Below are 25,459 nucleotides of genomic sequence, written 5' to 3'. Positions count from 1 at the left end.
AAGAAAGGAGGATGCAAAGAAGAACAAGAAAAGTGAAACCCTTTTGCCTCCAAGTCATAAACATCTCTTCTGATCTCTGTATCTCCTATTTCTGATCTGACAAGTATTACAAATGCCAAGCCCACACCCCACTTCCCTCCAGTGATTAATGTGTTACGGTCTTTCTGAAAGCTTAAAGAGCTCTCCCTCTGGGCCACAACATTTGATAAAGAAATGAAGCCTGGCGATTAATAATTCCCCGGGCTGAGTTTTTGTTTAATAACTATTCTGTCAGTGATAGATCTAAAGGGCGAGGGTGTGGATGTGCGTGCATGCGGAGGGAGTAATTTGATTGTGGCCAGGAGATTTGGCAGGCTGGCATTACAAAGCAGCTCTTTAGCAATGGCTGGGAAACCAGCGTGACAAATCACTCCATTCTCTGCTTCCCCAGCCTACCCCCTCTCAACAGAGCTATCTCATTAGGTGTGAGCCAGCCAATCCAAGCCTATGATTTGGGAAATATTTCCTTCTTGACATTCAAGAGAACAATTCCTTACCCAGGGAAAATTACATTTAAAAATAAATGGAAAAGCATCAATCAGCTAGGAAAATATATTCAGCTTTTTGGATCTCTGGAGAGAAAGTGATTTTTTTTATTTTATTACATTTAAATAGGACTGAAGGCCATGGTTTGATTTTTTAAAAATTGAGATAACTAAAAAGATAGCACTGTAACATTTGCATATAAACTGTTACCTTTTCTTTATATAGAGACAGTATTTTTCATTAAAGTTAAATCTTGAATATTTACAGACCTGTAGAGATATGCTAGCAGATACCTGTTAGTAGAGACAGATATGCTACATAGTATGAGAAATTGCAAGGCCTGTTCTGGGATGATTTGTGTGGTTTTTTAAACCAACAAGCCAGCTGTGTTTCCAGGTGAGCTTTTTAAGAATTCTCAAGCCTCCTTTCAGGATTTAAAAAAAGATCAAATTAAAATAGCTTTCATTTTAAAGCAGTTCTCTCTACTGAACAGAATCTTGTTCACTCTTGTGTCCTTAGTCCAGAAAAATGAGTCAGCCAAGCCACTAAAGAGTAATTCTTTCATGCGTAGTAGCTCCAAACTTGGCCCATGCAGGCCAGTCATCTTTATAACATCTCAGCCTATGCACTGAGCCAGAAGAAAACAACCACATTAATAACAGCTTTCCTGGAGCATCCAGAAATCCTGAGTTCAGGGATGGACCCTGTGCCTTCCTGAACATGTAACAAGGAGCTGATATCTTACAGCTCTGGACATCTGTTGTCTCCTAACCATAGCTAGTATTACTCAGGCCTCTCCACAGGCACACATAACCTCTCGCACTGACGATTACCTCCCTGTCAGGCAGGCTAAATGACTCCAACACATTTCACCCAGAATGAGCTGGGTTGGCTTAGGCAGCTTAAATAAGTGAGTCTTTACTACACCCGCTGACCTGTGACGGAATTGGAAGAGTCACAGGAAAGAGTCTCAGCAGCCAAGGGTTCTCACTCCGTGTCATACAGCAGCAGAATCAGGAATATAAGCTAGGTATTCTGGTTCCTAGTCCAGCTTCCCTGTTGATGAAGCTCACTGCCTTTACAACTCTGACAAAAAATATATTCAGCAAAAACTTCTAATGAGATTCCCCCACAAATGTATCTAAGGAGATATTTTCATATTATGAGAGAGATTATGAATTTTATCCAGGGGGTAAATAACCTAGTGAATTAAATGTGTCATTGCTAGGCCATGAAAGAAGAATTCATTACATCACCTTTTCCTAATGGGACATTATAACTGATCGTGTTTTATTTCTGCAGTCCTGCATGCTCTACCATGTCCCATAATTCACTGCAGAATGTTGGAATTCAGGCTTTGCCCATATCATTACATGAAGATGAAGTGCTAGTGCTGCTCTGAATTACATTTCTATTCATTTTACTCCTTTTTTTAAGTATTTGCTTCCCATACATAAATTGTTACTATTATATAAAGATTCACTAAGGCACCTTGCTGACAATTTTTCCTCTCTTTTACTCTGAATTAATAACAAAATGCAAATCAGTAGCAGTGGGGTTTTTTCGTTTTTTCCTTCCACTTAATACAATGCTTGAATAACAGAGCATTTAAAGATTTACAATACATATTAATGGCATTTAAGTACCCTTCAGAGTAAATACAACTTTATTTTTCATCTTCTCCTTCTATACTCACCTTTTCCTATATTATGCCTGCTGTCTGCACCTCACAGACTTTAAAACAAGGCCACCTCATCACATTTTCTTCTCTGCCCCTTCCTTTTCAGTTAGCAGCAAAAACTATCTCACTACTTAAAGAAAAATGACCACTCATCCCCTCTGCCACCCCCTCCACTGCAGACTGAAAGCTCAATATATCTGGTCACCTAGACAAATCCAGGCAGCATTGTCAAGGCTGAATGTCAGGCCACAGTCACAAAGGCTGCTGCTCTATGAAATTCTCTAGCCGACAAAACACTGGTGTGGCAGCTTTAGTCCATGCCATTACAAAAACCAACTGACTATTTTTTATTAACTGAGACAAACAGCAGTTTCTAAGCCTGTGGCGGATTTTTACCTCATTTACCCAATTGTACATACAATTTCTGTTTTGTCAGTGACACTACTCAATTACTGCTTTTTATTCAATGGCAAAGTGACAGACATCTTTTTTTAAAAAAAGAAAAACGTAACCAAACCCCTAACACTTAAAAAAATCAAAACAATTCCCTAAGTTTTCTGCCCCAGATTTTATGTGAAAAGAGTTTACAAAATAACATCTTTTCACCCAGCAGCACTTTTAGCCTTAGGAGGATGGGTTTGTGGACATGATGAGTTGTGTGAGTGAAAACCGTCATCTACACCACCATCTTCCATCTTCTCCTTGCCACAGCCCAGCCCCACAGCACTGTTAACTATTTTTGCTTTCCCAAGAAAATATTCCTTCCTCCCCTTCTTCTCTGGGATTCAAGGAATTTTGTGATATCATTAGGAATTATCACCTCTCCCTAGCTCTGTTAGCTGTTTGTTATAAAGATGACACACTGATCCCAGTTTGGAAACTGTTGCCAAATTCAACATCATTTTGTGGATGTATTTGGTTTGGATCCATCACCATGCTGAGAGATTGTGCAGCTCTGATCACTCCTAAGCTGCCCTGGAAAAAGAAGACTAGCAATAATAGCATTCCCTTCTTGCTTAAGGCTCACTACAACCAGAAGCTAGACTAGCCCATCACCTGCTGAGTGCACAACACCAAGAGCCATTGCCTATTTGCTGAGCCCACAGTACTCAGGAAGGAACCTGAAGAAGTTGTCACACACTTCTCCAAAGGCAGTCCCTTTTAAAACGTTGCTTATTTCTAACAGGACCTGAATATCTGTTTCAATAACTCAGGAAGGAATATTCCAACAGGGTCCAGGAAGAATGAGTCCAAGACATGCCGGGTACCAGCTGCAATGCTGGAGCACATGAGCAGCTCTGACTGCCAGAAACCAGCACTGGGTGGCAGGCTAGGACAGCACTTAGTAGTGACTCCCAGCCCTGGTGCATCACTTCTCAGCTTCTCCCAAAGTTGTCTCTTTGTCACCTACAAAAGGCTACAAAAGCTTCTGTTGGGTGGTAGAGCAGGAGAAGCCCATGCACCCAGCACTGGGGACTGCCTTGCTCTACTAGGTGTACCTAAGAAACCAGGCAGAGCTCTCCCTCTCCCTGCAACCAAAGGAGGCTGCAGATATTGGCTCACTCTTTTCTCTGTTTAAACCTGAAGTAAAAACAACAACGCCTTTGAGAGGGAAAAGTGTGACTGGAATTTGTCCAGACAACTAATCTTGTGGGTGTAATTTTAGAATGGAGCAGTCTGGTACTCACACACATTAACAAGCATATCTTGCACTGCATCCCTGTGTGATGTAAAAACAAGCCTTCTTCCCCATGAAAGCAACCACTAAAACCTTCCCCCATCACCATGGGTAAGGGCAGGACTAACTTGCAAGGTGATACCCTAGACACAGATCGGCCTTCCTCCATCCCTAGGAGAGTAAACTAATCTGTTGGGTATATGTGGGAATGCTTTTGAGACAAAGTCAGCTGATGGGGACAGAGATCTTTCTATTCTCCACAGCCAAGCTACTGCCACTTCTGTGCACCATTGCAATCTCCTTTCTATGTGTTTGGGTGCTGTGTTACAGTCCAGTCACTTTGTCGCCTCCTGGGCCTACTGTGATTCATACCAAGTGTCTGCAGACCATTCAAACACCCAGGCCCATCTGAATGCATAAAAAGCTAATCTCATTAGATTTCTCATCTTCAGTGTAATATTGTCACAGTGCTATGCACCACTACCACAGATTAGCAGGCTTGCCAGAATGGAGCCCCACTAATGAGTTAATCCAAATAACACTCAAATCCCAAATCAGATTTAAAGCCATCTAGACAGAGGACCCGCCAAGGATGGGTGAGGGGTAGGAAGGAAGAGAGGGTCAGCCTTGTTTTGACAGAAGTAGTTGACAATTAAGTGAGAGGGGGGGTATAAGGGAGAAGCAAGCATGCACTTTTTTTCCTTGATAGGACAGGCTCAATCAAACTCAAAGTTACCATGCATGGCCAATAGCCCAAATGGACCTGAGAAATAATCTTCAGTAACACATATATCTGTATGGGCTGTCAGCTTCTGACTTGAGAGACACTTAGCTATAAAAATCAGGAGCTAGCAAAGCTTCTATTGCCATCATTTAATTTATAGTGCTTGGAAGGTCTAAGCAGCTTATAGATCTGAGCTTGATTCATTCCAGCCAGGAACCTGGAGATGAAGGGAAGGGCTGGTTTTCATGTATTAGTTTCTTATTCTGCCAGTGACCCAACATGTTGAAGAGACGCACAGAGGCTCAAAGGAAAGGCACTGAGGGAAACACACATCTCTTATTGTTTGCATTCCAAATAATAGGTTCTTAAAACATAGCTGCAGTCTGAAGTGTAGAGCTGGCAGGGTTTTCTTTTTCTTTCCTCAATCTTTTTAGATGAAATTACTCTTTTGGTGGGAAAATACTAAATTACTGAAGCTGAAAATTTTCTTGGGTACATACTGGCTTCATTAGACCTCCAGGAAGATATAGTTCCACCTTAGATTTGGGAAAACCTGACCACAGCTCGAAGAAGCACCTCAGAATAGCCTGGCTAACATAATACTGTCCCAGAATAGGGGAAACCAAGGACACAACAGGGTCATCCACACCCCCAACAAGGGTCCAAACACTAGCTCTTCAGGATAATACTTTCATTTCTCTTTAATATTTTCCATAAAATATACCTTGAAAGGCCTCAGCTTTGCCTCATGGAGAGTAAAACATTTTTTACAATGTTGGTGTATTTTTCTGGACAGAAATATTGTTTCCTGTCCAAGAATCTACCAAGGAGTGCCTAGAAAACAGCATAGCTTGCCATTGCACTTATTTCCTCCTTGTGGATCCAATCCTGTAGGTTTTACTCAGGAAATTAGTCCACTATCCACAATGAGATTTTTTTGCCAATGGTAAAGAATAAGTCTTTCATCCTTTAATGAAAATACAAGAGCTTAGCACCAGAACCACACAGTTGTAGAGAAGAGAAGCGAACTACATTTTATGCTGGCTTTACATCATCAACAATTTTGTCTGCAAAGTTTTTATTCCTTAATCTTTCATTTGACTATTGGTGGATGGAGCTAGAAAGGTTTCACTCCCAGGTGTGGAATTCAGCTAAGCAAAGCTGCTGAGAGAATCCTATTTTGACTTATCAATGTAACCAATTTGTTATGGAAATATCTCTCAGAACTTTTATGGAACAAATGCTGTGTTAAGAGAACCTTTCTTCCCCGAAGCCATGCTTCTCAGAACATCCCTTTCTGCTGTACCTTTTAACTGTCATGTCCACTATCAGAGCATGCAAACCCACTGGTCTGAGCCAGAATCCAGAGAATTCAACAGGAGTCTGTCTGTTGATTTCAAAACATCTCAATCCAAGCCTTAAACTGCATTGAGTGCAGACAGAATAAGTTGCCTATGTCTCCTTCCACCTCTCACTAAACAGACAGATAAGTGGTATGCAGGACATTCAAAGCAGTGGTCCAATTTTGTTTATTGTGTTGTAACTCCATTAAATTGTCCTGCTGATAAAACATGCTAATATGCTGCCAATTTTTAAGCATGAGATAAATTTTCCAAGTCACTTATATCTTTTTGACCACTAACAAATAGATCCCAGTGTAAAGGGTGTGAAATAGCCAGCAGTCCCAAACTTCCCAAATATAGCTAAGCTGCCAGGAACATGCTTTTGTGTGCACAGATCCCACCCCTTCCAGAGACAACTGCCCACAACAATCTTCCTGCTCCATGCTAACAAGGTACTAATAACAATAGTAATCATAGTTTGCCTGCTCAGCTCACCCCAGGAGCATGGCAGCAAATTGATGATCATTTCTCATTGTGAATTATGACACAGGCACATCACCTCACCCCTGGAATAAAGCAGCACCTGCCAATCCTGTTAAAACAGAAAGGGGAAAAATGAAAGCCCTGCCATAGCCAATCTGATTCCCTGCTGACTCTAATTACCCAGACGGGAATTTTACAATTGCTTCCTCCACCAACTCCTGCTCTGCAGTCTGCAGACTTTGGCTAGTTCTTTCTTTTGTATGCCTACTGCCACTGAGTAGATTGGGTTCCTAATGAGTCTTGACACTAATGGTACAGGGAGACAGCGCAATTACATATCCCCCTCCCATTCAGATCAAACCTGGCAGGAAATGACCTGAGACCTCACACCCTTCTACCCCAAAGAATCCAGTTATAATGCCTCAGGAGCAGGGCCAGCTGGTGCATGCTCCCCCCTCCAACAGCCCTCACTTCACTTCCCCTTTCCATTGTGCAGGTGGCTGGAAACAGTTCTTTATGGCCTAATCCATGACTGGTGGGTTGAGGCTAATACAGAAGCCAGAGAAGCCTAAGCACATTTGGAACTGAAGCCCATCAAGAAAGAAAAACGGAAAAAAACATTATTTCACACATGTGCTGGAAAGCGCTAACACACAGTTGTTGTCTATTAGGTGGTTAACAATGTGTGTAACTCAGACTGCTTTAAAGTGGGGAGGGGAGAGACATGTGCTTCTGTGATTTCCATGTTGATTGTAGTCCAGGTGTAAAAGAGACTGGAGCTACCTATTGAACTGTGAGCTAATTACAAGAAGAAACAGATGTTGTCTGCTAATGAGGATGCAGATCCATGAGAAGCATCTTAGCTGGTGAGGAGTAAATATGTCTTCCTTTCCTTGAGTGAGCAGCAGTCTACAAAAGAAGTCTTATGTCTATGACCCATGTTACCACATCATCTGAAAAACTTACAAACAGTGTATGTTTGCCTCTGTCAAAAGCCCTGCAAAAGAAGAAAGCACTAGCCATAATATACAGGTGGGAAGATGAGGCAGAGGACCAAGGACACACACAGAGTCCAATCAAAGCATAAAATAGGACCAAATCAGCTTATTTGCACTCCAGTGTTTTAAATACAAATCTATTGTTTGCCTCAAGCTAGTAACTCTGAACCTAGCATTTCATGTATTGTTTAATCTCTTTCACTGCTTTACTACCCTATGATAGCATAATCTCCTACTTCTATTAACCTCACTGCTCCTTCTGTTTCCCCTCAGGGGCCTGTAAGTCTTCTGCCTCACAGCTGTTTATCATGATGTGTGGGATGTTTCTCTTAGTCCTCAAAGAGTTCATCTGGTCTTCAAGGTTCTTCCTCCTCCACCCCCCAGGTTACGAGCAAATACTGCTCACCAACTTCTGTCTTGTTACCCTTCCCATGCATACCCTGGCAGTTTCTCTGTACATCATGTACTTTCTCTCCTGGACAGCATTGTCTGTGCTACTCTTAAGGCTGCCATCAGCATGAGTGACCTCTCTAATTGCAATGCTTATGGATTATTACAGTTTAACACCGGGGAAAAGGTTGGAGAATTTATCTTCAGTGTAATTCCACTGGCAGCAGTTACAGCATAGATCGTTTCAAGGATCATTTCAACCTTTTGCATCCTCCTCTCCTCCAAAATTTGGTCTAAAATGTATGTAATTTTAAGAAAACAACAACTAATTTTAATCCCACTTATTGCTCTTTTCCGTATTGACAGAGGTGCTCTGAACCACATCATATCCTGCAAAGTTTTGAGGGACAAGAAATTATGCAGAGACAACTGCACAATTATGCAGGTGTTGCTATTCTATAACCCACTGCACAAAGCATTCCATACTTGCAAAACATGAAAAAGGAGCAGTAATTACGAGTGGCTCAGGGAACTCCTAATGGAGTTCTTTCTTTTTATTTTCCTCTCCAGTTTTAAAGTATTATTTACTGTAGTATTCAATTAAGAACAAGGGTTTACTATAGCAACCACAGCAGTGAGAGGTACTATTCATACACAGTCTCTGAAATACACGCTTTTAAGCACCTTCTTAGCAACACTTGTTGATAAACCTATGGCATAGGAGAGTTCTATAAGGAGTGACTTGCACACTAAATTAAGTCTGCAGAAAGTGTATTTCTTAAGTTCTTCCAGTTCCTCTGTGACTTTAACCTCCTAGAATTAGCACACTTGTTACCAGAGAACAATACTAATAAAAACACAAAGACATCATTTTTGGACAAGGATGACATCGGAGGATCTGTCATATGGCAGCTTTTCTCTCTGCCACTATGTGGCAGCAAAAGTTGCTTGTGATTCACTGCATCAGTATCTTCATAGGCATTCCAGCTGTGACCTTGCCATCACTCATTCTGGGGACCCTCTCTCATTCAGCATCTGCCAGCTGTCAGCATGGGACTCCAGGGAAAATTATAGAAGATTTCTGGAAAATTACAAGGGGCAGCAGAAGGGAGGATTTGATTTGTTTCTATTTTCTCTGTATAAGGGAGCTCAGGTGCCTGCAGCTTGCCAGCTTTCTGAATTTCTTCTGTCTGTGTGTCTCTCTCCATTCATCTGTTGTCTTCCACTTCACTGCTTTAGTTTTTCTCATATCTCTCCATTTCACACACTTCCTCTTCCCATGATGTCATTTGTCTGCTCAAATCCATTTCACAAGCATGGGAGAGCAACAAAGAATCCTCTCCCCTTCTGATGTGGAGACTGGGTATTATTTAGACATATCAATGAGTATCGATCATTATCTTCCTTGACAAGTTTTCCTTCCTCAAGTTGTACTCCCTTTACAGAGGCACCTTCCAGACCCAGCAAAGCTGCAAATGGATGTGCACTCAGAAAACCCACAATTAACAAGTGTGGTTAACCACAAGCAGATAAGACCATTTTAAACATGCCTGTCTTTGTCTAGACTAGATGCTAAGTGGTGTCTGAAGTATACTCACTTTAGATGCTATGAGTAATTCTGTTTTCACATTCCCACCTGCTTCCCCTACTGGTTGAGAACATCATAACCAATATATTCATGGTTCCTGTGGATTTGATATTCAGGATTCTCACTCTTTCATCGATTGAGGTACCATTGAATTCAAGCTGGCAGCGTTCCACACTGCAGGACAGAAGTGCTGATCACTGCATCCTGATTTCTTATCTCATTATGGCCTACATTTTTAACTGACATACTCAGTTGCATTTTCTGTTTCCTTCCTAAAATCCAGCTGCTAGCATGGTCAGGTAACCACTTCATTCCACTACAGGGTAGCTATACTGGGGCAGTAGCTGAAGCATCTATTTTGTGTGTATTGTTTGTAAAATGTGTTGGAGTTAAGAAAGCTATACGCACATACAGTATTACTGTTCTTTTCAGAAAACTATTTGCAAATGTGTTCAACATTTTACAATGAATTTAAGGAAGAGCATTAGATTTACGTAAAGGCCAAACATTCCCTTAGATAGGAGCTCCTGGTTTGTCTTGTTATCTAGACTATGGCTGTAAAAAGCATCTGGGTACATGTAAGAAAGGACCTAATAGGCTGGAATTGGGTGCTGCTGATTACAGCTGTTATTTCAAGAAGACTTAAGGGAAACACAGATGTACACCCTAGGCTCTGCAGAAAGAAACTGCTCTGAGCACTCACACAATTACAGCTGGAGAAATAGAACCACTACGGAGTATCAGACTGCTCATTAACTTCCACTGCCAAGGTTAACACCTATATTTTAGCCCTCTCACATACACACTGTGAAACTCCCTTTGATTGTCCACTTCTCTCCTCCTGCTGTAGGACCCAATTCAAGCCTTGATTAGACTGTTTTCAATCTTCTTTAAAAAGCCATGGACAATTTTAAGTTAAATGATGTTGCACGAATTGTTTTAATTAAAAGAACCCTTTTTTCTCCTTGACTAGAATCATACCCCAGGTAGCAACAATACTGACAAGAAAATCAACAGGTGGCCTGTTTGCCAATTACCTGAGCATCACATCTGCTTTATTCAGCACATTTTCAGTAGGAGTTGGTTACATTCACTCAGACTTTTATAGCCCGATTTATTAATGACTCTCTTAATCCAAAAGCTAGAAATTTCACTGAATCACTTCAAAAAGATGTTAAGACAAGTTATACTCTTTGGCAGGCTAATGCCAATCAAGAAGTGTAGCCAGGGTCTCATTCATTAAAAATCATGCTATTCAGCTCCAGCACATCCATTGGTTTGCTATTCTGGAAGGCATAATTTTATGCTGATACTTTCTCAAGTCCCACATTACTACATATTTTGAATATTTTGTCCCAATATGGTCTGATTATTGCTAAGTGGGAAACCGCTGCCAACAAATTTCATGCAGGCTGGATTTAATCTCAGAAAAGAGTGGAGGATGAATATTACAAAAGGCCTTCTACTGCGCCATCCTTCAGCTCAAACTATTTGGCAAGCCATGGGCAGGCTTGGTACCCATACTAAACTCCTTGTTGCTTGTATCTCCAAGAAAGCTCTCTTCAGCATAAATTCAAAGTTCTGCTTCCTTAGGTGGGAGCCACCAGGAGCCGTGCATTCCCTGTTGACTGTGAAAGAAAATCCCACAGGCCTAGACCTCCAATCAGACAGAATGCACTGATTAAGCACCTGAAGTCCCTCTGTGTTACTGTGCCCGGGCTCTCGATACTCCATTTTTTGGCACCCCGACTAGCACCTCAGAGTGTTACTGTATTACTGTGCATTACTGCAGGACCAGCTCCATAGGAAATGAAGTTGTAAGTTGCCTTCCTTTTATATGGGAGAAAAATAAAGTGTTTCCTCAGTGTTCAAAGCACTGACATGGGTTGTGGAGGGTCTGGATTCAGCTCCCTTTCTTGTTTGAGAGGTGTCAGGCTCTAAGCTCTCTGAAGGAACAGACTTAACCATCAGACTAATATCAGGAAAATACTTTTGCTGAAACTATAGGATTGATGTAAAAGATGAGGAATGTGATCAAAGGGATCGGGAAGTCTCTTGAGAGATAGCAGATATGGGTTCTAGCTCTTTCACCAGAGACTTTACATTAAGAATTCCTATTAAGAAGTTGTTGGAAAAAAATACAACTGACAGACTCCAAAAGAGCTGAATCCAGGTCTTCCGCTTATTCACCAGGTAAACCCCCAGTTCCTGAATGCTTTCTCTGTCTGCTCCCACAGAGAGAACTGAAACCTTTCAGTTACACACACCTTCACTGTTAGAACTCACTCTGTATTTGAGGTATGTGTTCAAATCTCCTCAGGAAGCCCAGCTGTTGGTGGGAAATATGATCAGTCTAGGTGAGAAGTGTTTTGGAATAGGGTATTCTGGAAAAAAAGAAGACCTTATGCCCCAACTTTCAGGAAAGGGCAGCTGTTTGTGAGACCTAAGTGGGCACATGTCTCATGAATGTGGTATCTCAGTTCTAGAAAGGAACACAACTTTAAACATATATCTATCTTCAGCTTCCTGGCTTTTGTGAATCACTCTCCGAGATGCCTATTTCTCCCTGGATACTGCAGAGAGAATCTAGGTACCTCAGCCAGGTTTGTGATATTACAAGCTGTAAATGTTTATATCTTTGTGGCTTTGTGTCCTAGGCGTTATAGGAGTTGATATGATTTTATGCTATTACATTCTTCAGGAACAATTCCTCCACCCACACCCTGATGGCTTCTACCCCACATGCTCAGGTTTAGAAGGCAGCTCCTGAGGAAGAGATGCTGCCAGGCAAACTACCAGTGCTTGATATAATTGTGCTTTTAGCAGGGGGAAAAAAATATCCAGGTTCATAATAATAGTCTAAAGCTGACTAAGCTTAGAGACTATGATGCATGCTCTGTCACAAGCCCTCTAGATTTTCAGCAGAGATGAGTGAAGTTACCTCTTCTCCGCCTTGCTGATGACTAGTCCAGAACAGCTCTGCCGGGCTGCAAGCAGAGGAGAGGAAACACTTTTGCTGCGACAAGATCAGCTCTAAGACCACCAGTAGGAAGAGGAATTGGAGCAACCTTGACACAAATTTAGTGGGACAGCCAGTGGTTTTTAAGGGCTTGCAAATAGCAATTTTTCAGCTCAGCAGCTGAACCAGAAAAAAAAAGCATAAATATTTTATTTGGACTGAACCAAAGCCTTTGTTTTTAAACCCACCATCCTTTGTGTTGAACAAGTTCCCCATCTGAGCCAAAATGGGAAATTCTGTTTTCAAGGACTTGTAAGAAAAACAAAAGAAATTAAGGGTTAGATTCACGGAGGTGGTAGAAGAGGCTGTCTCCAGTGTAACAGCCCCTGAGCAATGGTTGGTGAACTTACTTCAGATTTGAGAAGTCATCCTCAAAAACTAATTAGTAATGGGGCAAGGATTAAAACCCAGCTCCCTGCTGAGTGTTTTGTACATTAGATTAGAAAATTTTGGTCTCTCTGAACCCACAAACATGCACAATCCCTTGAGGAGGATCCGAAGGCATCCCACTTCTAAGTAACCCATTGCATGTTAGCCAAGGCACATCTCTGTGTGAAGGGACATTGAAGGAAGGGGGCAAATCCTCAGGCTGAGAATTAATTTATCTGGATTCTGTCATGTACTAGAGGTTTTTACCACCTACCCCTCTCTCATCCTGTTCTGCTGAAGTTATGAAGTAAATTAGACTGACATCTGCCAGTAAGGAGATAGCTACAGCAAATCCCATGCTAGGGTGAGAGATGGCCTTCTCAGCATCCCTTCCAGCTCCCTCTTTCTGTGATCCTGTGATCCTGATTGATGAAGGATTGCTGGGTGAAATAAACCCACTATTTACTATTTGCTTGTGTAGCATAACAAGTTACCTAAGGGTGAATGAAACAGGATAATGGCTAGCTGGGAAAATTACGGAAATGGGTTTTCCATGGACACTCGCTAGCCATGCTGAATGTCCTACCATTATACAGCAAATTATCTGGGGCCAAAACAGAAGCAGCAAACAAAGGAACTAGTGAATAAAGGGAAATGGGTAAAGGAATATAAAGTTACTTTCTCAAGGAAGTTGAATTTTAAATGTTAACTGGACTGCAGCATGGTTTATTAGAAACTCCCTGGCTTTGTGAATTATTTTTGTTTATTAAAATATTCAGCAGAGTCAAAGTGTCAATTTTCCCTGTTTACCAAAAGGTTATTTCTGCCTATCTCCAATGGCAGTCCTCTCCCAAGCATTCACTCTCAGGATGGAGGCTCATTCCAGTTATTCTGATCCTTTCTCCTGCCGCAGTGACAGTCTGTAGCGTAGCTTTGCCTCCTGTTAGACTTCCTGAGGAAAGCCAACAGTAATGCCAGGTTTGGAGACAATACTGTCCCTCCATGGACTGTAATATGAGGCTGCAAAGCAAACTTTGCTTTCAAACAGCCACAACAAAATAACAAATCCGCCCCTTCATTTTCTACACTCTATTTTCCTAATTAGGTGGGTGGGAGAACAAATGTCCACATGCAGAAAGTAGGTGGGCATAGGCTGGATAAATCCCATGCTCCCAATTCTTGGCATGGAACAGCACAGCCATTATCCCTTCTAAATGTCAGGGAACTAGCTCCAACTCTACGAGGTGCCAGACACCTGCTCCCACTACTCCCAGCTTTGCCTTCTGCTGTTGCATCTCTCACTCACAGGCCTTGGTGTAATTCCACTCTGCACAAATTGAGCCGTAAGTGCCAGGAAAGTGGGATTCTGAAAGCATTTCATAGAAAGGCACAGACCAGGGCAGCAACAGACCCACAAGGAGGGACACAGCTGCCACTTCCATGAAGAAAAACCACTGAGTACCAAGACTGCACATTGATAAAAAGCCAGCAGAGGGTTAAAGCAAGATGCTTTCTTGCAGGCAGATGAAGTGAAATGGATTTAGGGATTTTTTCACAACAAAAAGAGGTGAAAGAGCCACAAAAGGCTATTGAAAGAAGATAGTGAGCTCTCCTATTTGACACATGTCAACACAGAAGCGACACCAGAACAAGGCTGTCATGTTGAAAAAGCAGCTCTTCCAGCCACAGGTTGGGCTGCAGGGCAAATCCTGGGCAGTGAAGTCCTCAAATACAGGGGAATATATCTGAGTTAGTGCAAGGAGGCAACAAGATGGGCAGAGCCTGCCTCAGGTGGTCATCACTCCCTGCCTATGATCAGGGGTCCCTACACACTTCTATCTAACAGTTTAACATGGGCAGAGCCAGTGGATCCGTCAGCAACAATGATGTGTAGTAGAAGACAGAGCTTCAAGGAGGTGGGATGGAGGGTAAAGAAGAAGAGGTGAGAGTGCTTCTCAGTTTCTTTCTTCTGGCCTCACCCAGGGACACACTGCTGTCTGGACAAGTGACACCTAATGGACCATTCAGCAGCAACTCTAACACCCTTCCCATCTGCACTGTATAGCGAAGCAGCCCAATGGCCAAAAGAGGAGCCTGCTGTAGATCCTTGCAGCATTCCAACATGGTCCAGCAAACCTATCACCATTTTTTGCAAGGTGGAGGCATTTAATGCCTCACACAGCTGTCAGCCCATGCCCTTGTTGGAGAGGCACTGACAGCTCTGCAACAGGGACTGTGTGGTACCCTACTCCCTGATCTGCACAGAATGTGCCATGGTGTTCACACCACTCTTGTCAGCTGAGCTGGTTGGAGAGCACACACACAAGCGTGCTGCTCTTCAGGCACATTTGGGGGGAAGGCAATGCCAACAGGCAAGGGTAGGAGCTTTTCCACTGGAAACTTGCAATCAGAAAGAGACATACCTTGCCACACTGGAGGCACAGGGAACATGGGCAGGAAGAAGAAGGAACATGTGCCATGGCCCAAGATGCTCACTCTTGTAGGCAATTGCCAACATCCCCAGCTGTGTTAGACCATTATTTAGAATATACATTTCTATGACTGACGGTATATCAGTTCCAGATTCCTTGGCAAATAAGAACACAGTGTGCCATTCCTGATGTTGTCCTGCTTGTTACACAAATTATTGATATGAACAGGGTTATTCATCTGCTGACTGCTCCAACAGCACATCACAACCCCTGTACCAGAACAAGTCCACCACTCTGCTTAGCTTGCACCTCTTTGGGCAAACCTGCAGACTGCTAGCCATAGCATAGCAAATGAAGCAAGCCATTCAGCAGCCAGCTACAGAGCTAGGTAAGAAAGCAAGTTCATCACATGGCTTCACCATTTTCATGGAAATAGCAGAGCTGTTCAGTTTTCATGGCAGTAGCAATAATGTCACCATGACTTTCAGGCACTTCAAATTACCTGTTTCATGAAAGCCCTATGAAATAATAACACATATTTAATGCATAGTCCCAGGAGCAGTGGCACCACCTGAAGACAAAACATGTCTTGCACTTGAGGAATTGTGAATCACCTAAGAAAGATAGGACACTTTTCAATGACACAACCCTTTCTGCCACACCGTGCTGCTCTAGACACTGCCCACTAAAGACACCAAATAACATGCCAAATAAAATACAACCCTTCTTGTGACTATGGAGTGATTACTCTGGCAAAGAGAAGCACTGGTCAACCAATACAAACCCTTTGTCAGCTTAATGCTTCCAGAATGACAGACCAGTTCTCCCCATGAGTGGCCCTCAGAAAAGGTCCTAATTACACCATGATAATGCAGAGGAGGAAATGTATTGATTGGCATAGAAACAGAAGAATATTCCCAGACTACTTTCCACCTCATTTCTAAACTCATATGACTCTCCCATATGTCAGCTCGAGTAGCAGTGTTAACTATTCCATTTTCTGTGGAATTGGTGAGAATCAACTTGAAAGTTCTTATGTAGGAATTTAGTCTTTCCCTCTGAGAATCATAGACATTAATCAAACCATACACTGCAAGATAATAATTTTTAATTGATATTGTATAGCAATTCCCAACCAAGTTACAGAAGTTTGAACAATGTTCAAATAAGGCAAAGATATTGTCCTTCAGGAGACATGAGGCAAACAGATGAAGGGGGAGCATGAGAAACTGAGAAATGATGTAGATTTCAATCACATTCTGAGTCTTATTTATTAAAGAACAAGTTGCTTTATAGTGGAGGGTTTCTGTTACTGTAAGGTTTTTTTAAAGGACAATCATTATTGGAAACTGCAAGATATGTGCCAAGCACATATTTTTCTTACTGAATTTCTTATTTTCTAACCTCATATAGTGCTTCAAAATATATTGCTATGGACAGGTATCCTTCTGAAGGAAACCCTCTAAAAATCACTATTTAGAAGATTAACATCTAGCATATAAAATAAGACAACAAGTAGCTGTGTAGGAAAAGGAGGAGAAATACTTACCTAACCACATGTCAGTAGGTCAAATATTGATCCCAGACAACCAGCCTGAAATAAATCCATTTACACAAGCACTAACCTGATGTCAGTGGGTTAAATGAACTCAGAATCTGCCAGCCAAACACACAGCACACTTGAAATCTTGTTGCTTGGCTGATATGAGTCTCATTGTTGGGAGCCATGTGGATTTCCACTTCTGGAGTATTAACTTCTTTTCAGCCAGCAAAATCCACAGGATCTGTTTGTCTTGGAATCAGAAAGTGCCAGCTGTCTACTTCACCCACTATGAATAAATGCAGATTTACTGTTTCAAAAAGACTTATAAAGAATAGTGGTTTTCTGAAGCCAGAAACAACCTTTTTAATCTCCACAGGCAATCTCCAGACATATTTTCCTTTTAAGCTACCTGTAGCCTAAACCCTGAAGACTGAATATGAAGAACCCTAAAGATCAGCCTTCAGAGAGAGAGAGAAAGTCAGATTCTAGTTTGGGCTATTGAAAAAGTTTCCAGGTTATGTTTGCATTACATGCTGTCTTGGAGAAGTGCCCAATTTCAGCTTATACAGGAAGCATTAACATAGCCAATTGTGCTATAAACATCAGAAATAAGACATAGTCCTTCCTGAGTTTGTCGCACCACATCTAGCTTGAGAGAAGGAAAGAAGAGGGAAGTCAAGGCAATGGAGAAGGAAGAGGAAGGGTCCTAAGGGGAAGGAAACGGATGACTGTCTTCAGTTTCAAGGAGGAAGTAAGATGGAGATGAGAGCATCTAGGTTCCATTAATGTTGTGTATTCCTCTTCCCACCTGTGCAAACCAATCCATGAAACTCAGCAGGCTAGTAGGTCTGTCTCTTTCTCACCCCTGGTGCAAGCTCAAAAGCAACACCTTCTGTTGCTATTGCAAGAGAAAAACAAATATCTGACAGGAGGGAAGGGAGAAAGAAGTATAATCTAGATAGCTTTCTCCTCACTTAAATGCAACCTAATGCTAAAAACCTCAGCTTGCACTCATTGTCCCTGACAGAACAACTACAAATCCTGACCCTATTCACATAACGGCAGGTTAAGAAAAAAAGGACATTTGGACTTAATTACTCCTGTTTGAAAACATCCTCAGATTTAGATACAAAGCCAGAAAGGCTCTAAACTTTTTTTGCCCAAAATAATTTAAAAGCTTCCCATGCAAGATTTCAGCTCAAAAAACCCACCCATTCAAGGTAGCACCATTATCACAAAATACTGAGACTAGGATAGAAATCTCAGGACTCTCTCAGACCACTACAAACCTGAACCACAGATCCATCAGGTCTCACATATGAAATACAGGATCTGCTTCTGAATCCTATCCAGCACTCTTCTCACCCACTGTTTTACCTGTCTTTAGTGGTTGACTAAGCGGTACTGCGGCTTCTCTCCTCAGTCTGAGACACTTCAGGTCCTTTGGTTCCCCAGACTGTGGTATCCAGCATTGGAGAAAAGGCAGATGATCTCCTGCGTGCAAGTACCTGCCCCAGCAGCTGCCTAGCATGACAGACATGACAATATGACACAATACCTGGGAGTATGCACCAGCATGTCAGATGCTCCTTCTCATTACAAGTCCCACAGCTGTTGTCTCACACTGAATAGCTGAAAACACAGGTCCACATTTAAACCAGCCCAAATACCTTGACCTAGTTATAAAGGTGCACCATCCAGTCATCATTGTAGGATCAGTACTCAGAGGGACTCAGACTAACTTTATTACTTCACAGATCTCTCCTCTACATGTTAAAAACACACTGTCAGTGTTTAGAAATGTTAATTTTTCACCTGTTTACTTTAAAGCTAATTTCACTGCTGCAAAGACATTGTCTCTGTTCATTAGCAGGGTTTTCACAGACATAGCTTTGCCCCAGCTTATGTATTCAAATCATTTACTCAACCAGCATGTACTTGCTCATTTCCCTTTCAACTAGCAGTGCAACCATGCCAATGCAGTTCAGTGGATGAATCAGCTATGAAAAATTGTTTAACTGTGACCTTAAGCAGCCCAGTTATGGCAGAAACCCTCTCCCATTAATCAGTTGCACTTTGTCTATAGTATTGGCTTTGTACACTTTATGGAGCCTTTCATTGCAGAAAAGCTGGTGGATAGCTCAAGAATATCAAAATTACATTCAGATTTCATAGTACTGAAAAAATAAATAAGAGGAGAAAAAATCTTGACAAAATTCTTATGCAGCTTCCAGACGCTGCAACATGTACTTTCAGAAATGTGGTGTGGCATTTTCCTGTGTTATTTGAGAAAGTGTGTAATCACCCAATTGTTGGGCTTATCATACAAGAAGTTGCCAGCAAATAACTGTTATCTCTCAACTATGAGATTTCTGTCCCTGGGTGACATTGCTGATTAAAGAGTTCCTGTGGTGAGCGAGGGTGGAAAGGCAACCATTTTAGCTGGCGGTATATTGTTCCCCATTCATATTATTTAAAAAAAAAGATGGTGCTTACACAAAGGACAAACAGCATCATAGCTGGAAAGGCAGAAGCAACCATGAGTCTACAGAAAAACAAGTTACAATTCAGCACCAATGCAAGATTGTTGATGAGATGTTACACTGAGGCTGGTTGGCTGCATTTAGTTTGATAGGTATGATATTCTTACTTATGCATCTGTCTGCCAGAAGCTGTAGAGATCATCCTGATTAGAAAAAGGCAGTTCCAGAAGCTCTTCTGTCCTGAATAATGCTGCACTTGTGAATCCTGGCAATTCCTGCAAGTCCTGCTCAGAGGGATACATGCAGCAGAGTACATGTCTCTTACCTACTCACCAGCACTCTGGGGGTAGCCAAGATCTGCAAGAGCATGGGACGCCTGGATTTCTGAAAGAAACATTGAGCAGTTAGACAGGAATGCCGCTGGGGGCAAAGACTGTCTTTGGAATCAGTGTCCATGCAGCAACCAGTACTGTTGTCTTAATGGTAAATGTTTTAACAGAAAGAGACAACTCCAAAGTCTGTGACAAACACAGTTGGGGCTCATAATCTGCATAGCCATATCTGACCTGTCTCTTAGGTGTCCGGAAAGAAGAATATCTTCTTTTTATACAGGCAAACCCCAGAAATAACATGTGGAAATTGAACAGGGGAGACAGAGAACTTGAAATGGAAGGGTTAATGCATTCTTTTCTGAAAAAGGGTGTTACTCCCTCCATAATTGATACCAAAGCAGCTTTGGGCACAGTGCATCCCAATGAGAGAGCATGTGGCCTAATTTGGCACTTCTTCCACCAGCAGGAGACTCTTCTGCAGGCTATTCACAATCCAATGTAGGTTGGCATCCTTGCATGGTTGAAGCTGACATACTGTGCCACATTATGAGTGGGAACAGGACCATCCTAAGAGATTAGCACAAACACAGGCTTGCCAGAATACCAGTATGTGGATAATACTTAAGTGTTAAAGGGGGAATCTCTGTCCAAAAATGATGAAATCACAGTCTGTCTTCAGCTTGCCCAGCTACAGTTAGGAAATCTGTCACAGGGTACCACAGCTGAGCTCAGCACACCCCAAAGCCATTTCTGCAGCCCATGTCAAAGAATAAACTGTTCCAGGAATCAGGTTCTCTAAAGAACATAGGTATGAGTGGGTCCCCAAAAGAAAACTGTGAGAGCCGGTGTAGTTATTTGGTTATTTTTCTTGCTGGAGTGCATTGTTTGGCAGTGAAGCCCAATTAAGAATTTCTACTTCTGTTTTTCCGGGGTAATTTATATATCTGTGGGCTTCATGGTAAATTTTGTACTGAGGAAAAAAGGTTAGGGTCAGACTGTGATGAAGACTATGCAGATACACAAAATGGGGGTTAAGGCAGGAAAAACATCTCCCCATTTCTTACTGCCTTGTGAGATTAAAGCAATAGTCTGTGCTGGGTCTGAGCGCATTAGCCGCCACTTGCTCCTTGGAGAAGTACTCTGGCCAAGTCAGCTGGCATCCTGCTGTGTCTCAGTAAGCAATTCAGGCTGGATACCTTCAAAGCTTGCAGAATATGAACTGAATTTTTGAAAGACACTTGTTGCACATAACCAGGAGCTATCATGTGTAAAGCAAGGAAGAGTCATACTCGCCGAATTAGCATCAGCACAGCTCACTTGGCATCCTCCTTTACCTCTCAAAATTAGATTTTTTCCTGTCTGTAGTTGAAAGAGGGACCTACCATTTAGGCTGCACAGGTGATTTATGCAAAAAGTATACTTCAGCACCCTTCAGAAGCAATTAATGTCACTTCTTAATACTCTTTTCAGTAGGTTTTCATAATAAAAAAGGGAAAAAACAGCTATATTTGCACAAACCATGGCTGAAGTGTTTGACACTTTTCAAAGGTGTATGTTGACATGCAGAAATATTTCTAACCCCAGATAAGATCTTGAGGAAATGCTTACTGGGCCTCAGAGAAAATGTAAATCAAAAGTGCCAGAACTGTGTCAGCAGATTTCATTACAGTTTACTTATTTAAGCCGAGAATGAAAACAAGCAGAGTTCTGGGCAAGTTTGTACTCCTGCATCTCCTTTTAGATCTGTCTGTTTACATTTTACAGTGTTTTAGGAGTGACACAAAGGTGGCAAGTTGCTGAATTCTAAATGTCCTTCAGTAGCTGGAACATTGCATTCCCGTGCCTTTTGATGAGTCACATTACTTATTTGTCACATATGTTGTTAACACAAGGAAATGTATTCAATGAAGAAATTAATCCAGGCAGCCAGCCATGGACAGATGAATGAAAGTGACCAAAAGCAGGTTGGAGCAGAAAGCAAGGAAGGGAGAAAGGACTGTTAAATCTGTGCAGTCTCCAAATCCTTTAATATCAAACACAAAGGCTTTAGAGTGAAATCAGCACTTCCCAATGCAGAAACCGCTCTTTTCCTGCTCCTCAGAAGGAACCTGGTTTGGGGCTGTTCTCCTTTCTTGACATTTGACCTCTCTGATCTGTGCTTTCTCCCTTGACCTGAGGACAGAGGAGAAGCAACAGCTAGCATTTTGGTAGGTTGCTTAGCAGAGATGTGAAGAGCCTATGGATCCTTCATCAGGGTCCACTGGGGACCCATTTTGGAAGGAATGAAAAAGTGGAAAGCATTATGCTGAGCTGCTGTTCTCTGGAGTCCAGTCTTCAGCCAGATTGTGAAATCAGGGGACTTCAAATTGAGACAAGGATAAATCCAAATACAAAATAAGGTTTCTGCTATATCACCTCATTTCACCATTGTCTCCCCTGGGCATGTGGACATCACAACAGGTTATTGCCAGGTTCATTATTTTAACACAACATTTCTTCCTCAACATTTTTTGAAGGGGAAAAGTAACATTCTGCTATGATAACCAGGGCTAATTTTAGGCTGTCTCAAACAGTATATCCAAGCCCCTCACTCTTGATAGCTACGACACAAGGCTATTGCCATTGTGATGGATTAGCACTGTGGCAGCTTCTTCCATCCCAGGTTAGTCTTAGTGATTGCCCCAGCCATTGAGAGCCAAATCCTGGCCATGGTTTTGGGAACTTAAACACCACATGGCATGCAAACTGGCCCTATACACAAGTAATCTAGTGAAGAACCTGTTGACTTATTAGGTGTCCTGGTTTAGCCAGGATAGGGTTAAGTTTCCCCAGCAGTGGGGGAGGGAGCTCTAGCCGGGTTATTCAGATACCATGCAGACTATTTTGCTCTGTTCGTTGTTATTACTGTTATCCTTATTGTTATTGTTGTTGTTTGTTGTGTTGCTGTTGCACTGTTGTATTAAACCTCTCCTTATCTCAGCCCCGGGGCTTTGCATTTCACTCCCTTTGTGGGGGAGGGGCAGCGGCCGCGTGGTCTCAGACCCCGGCAGGGACTAAACCACCACACTAGGCAACGTAGAAAGTAAAGGAACCCAAATCTTTGTTCCAGTACCTAAATGGCTGTGAAGTCAGATGAAATTTGGAGTAAACTCATTCGAGCTTTTCTCACCATTTTTGCTCTTTGGCTATAAAGGAAACAGTAACAACTTTGGCACTTTTCTAGCAAAGAAAGGCTTCAGGAGCCCTGAATATTTTCTCTTGAAATAGATGGGTCCATGCAAACTCTTTGGCATGAATCCCACTGCCCACTGCCTGGCCAGGGGCTCATTCCTTCCAAAAGATGACTTCAGGCCACTCATCTCACTGTGATCTTCCATATTCTGATCTGTTCCTTATTCCTAACTCAGAGAGGGAAGCCTTTCCCACACCAAAGCATCAGGAAGGTCTTAAGCATAGCTTCAGTGCTGTACCCTGCATACAGACATGACTGAGTGGCTGACTGTCCTGGGAATGGGAATAGGTTCTGTGCCTTTTGCTAGAAGGGAATGGTGCTTCCTTGCTCAGGAGGCAACCCCTGGCTGTGCAGGCTTGTTGGGCTCCAGCAGCTACAGCTGTTATGCACAGCATGGAGAGGTGCATATTGTGGTAGCCATGCTAGTGAAGGGATTTACTTTTGTTTTGTTTTTTTCTTTACATAAGGGGAATTTAATATGTCATTATTTGAGATATGTCACTTTCAAATCTGTCCTCTGAGAAACTGAGATCATTGCATCTTGGAGACCAGCCAGGACTCAAGGGAATTACAGTCTTAGTCTAATAAATTTTGGTCTGACCTAGAGCAACTTAAATAACCCCTCTTACTTCACTTATGTTACTCTAAGCTCACCATGGTGTTTCAGACTCTGAATATTGTCTGTACCCTCTTTCCCTGAAAGGACAGTTTAATAGAAAATTTGTGCCAGTGAAGCATTCCTGATAACCCAAATCCTTCCTATTAATTCATGATACAACAAAAAAGATAGGCTCTTGTACTCTGGAGAAGATGACCAATCTTAATACAGTCTGTTGTCTCCCTAAACCTTTCACTAGAAAGCAAAAGTTCCTCTCATCTTTCCTTTGCTGGCCTAACCTCAGCAGCTCTCAGAAAACTGATGAAAACAAAGCGTAACCTGGGATCTCCAGCAGAACTTCAGTACGTCCATATATAGGCCTCCTACTTCTCGATAAAACAATGATTCAGTGTCACACAAGAGTTCTGTTGTCCCCCAGCTCCCACCAAGCATGATAGAAATTGCTCCTACCAAGCAAGAATTAACCAGTTTACAGCATTAACCAGTTAGCCCTCACAGCACTCTAGTGACACAGGTAGGGTGCACAGTTTGGAATAATTCACAGTGTGGTTGAATTTGTGCAGAATCATTGGCACATAGCACACAATTATGTTCAGTTGATTCTGGAAATCTGTTCCTAAATGTTAAAATCAGGTTTGAACCACAGGTGAAACTAAGACTTGGTACATTTTGTCCCCAGTCCTGCAGGACAGGCAGAACTGACTTTCAGTTTATAAGGCTTTCAAAGGTAACTCTCCGCTCTAAACGCACACCAACCTCCTACATTCACACAAAGAGCCCAGACTGTTCCTCAGTTGCTCACATGCGCTCATTTGCGATTCACACAAACCACTCCGTGGCTTGCATTGTCATCACAGCACACTTGAGATTCAAAATCAAAACTTTGTCTCCTGCATTCCCACATATGCTGTGATTGCTTGCCCACCAGGGGAGTCCTGATATTCTCATCTACCTTCATGAAGGATCATTTGTCACTTCAAGACCTCTAGCCACCTGGAAAATGGAAATTTCATTTACATAAATTCAGAGCTCAGGTTTTCTCTGCTCTCACTGGCTTTCATAGCAGCCTAATTCATAGATGGTCACGTCAGCCCTTCACCCTCTCATGGTGCCTTAGACGTACAAGTAGCAAATGCAAAGTGGAAGAAGGGGAAATGCATTCTTCAGTCTGATGCAGAGTGGCACACTAAGTATGCAGAAGAAACCTGAGGGATTTTATACAATCAGAGAGGTTTTAGAAAGACAGTAAGCTACTCTGAAAATAACTTAGCACACAAATTAGTAGCTAGTTCTTCCTCTCTTTAATACAGACTTTCAGAAAGTCCTCCTTACCCAGGAGTCAAGCTCTGGAAAAGCACTGGTAACTTAGGGAGATTCCTAGCTGTCTTCTGCTACAGAATGGATTACTTAAGGATTTCAGCCTTGGAATAAACTTTGGAAGCTTCAAATGTTGCCTTTCCACACCAAACAACATCCAAATCAGTTGTTGGCATAAACAACAGTCAAGCTGCCTTCTCTTCTTGCCAGAAGAACTAGGTCCAATGGGATCTAGTGACCATAATTTTTTCCACTATATCTTCCAACTTAAGACTTCCCACCAACCAGCCACCCATTTTTTTGTGGGTTCCAGCTCTGGAATGATCTTCAAGAGACTCAGTCTGAAGCTCAGGGAGGCAAGGGCATGGGTCCAGCTCCACTTTGGGACACGGAAGACAATTCTCAGAAATCTGCAGGAATTCTGTTTGTCTAAACCTGAGCTGAATTTGACCCTTATCGAATTTTAATGCAACTGGCAGAACACTTACAGCCTTCTTTTCTTCATTTAGCTCATAGTTCAAAAACTAATATTCCCCGTCTATCAGCATTTCACAATGAGTTATTTGTTTAGTAGCAAAGTGATTAAAATATACAACATGGTGAAAATCACATTCTCATCCTCTGCACTGCTGTATAATTCACGCTGAAGAATAAATGAGATTACAGCTCTGGGACTGACTCCAGAATGAGTTACATTTGTCCC

This window comes from Strix uralensis, chromosome 6 (genome assembly GCF_047716275.1).
Source record: "Strix uralensis isolate ZFMK-TIS-50842 chromosome 6, bStrUra1, whole genome shotgun sequence".
In the NCBI taxonomy this organism is placed as follows: domain Eukaryota; kingdom Metazoa; phylum Chordata; class Aves; order Strigiformes; family Strigidae; genus Strix; species Strix uralensis.
The sequence above is the reverse complement of the archived record's forward strand: the minus strand, read 5'-3'. Positions refer to the sequence as shown.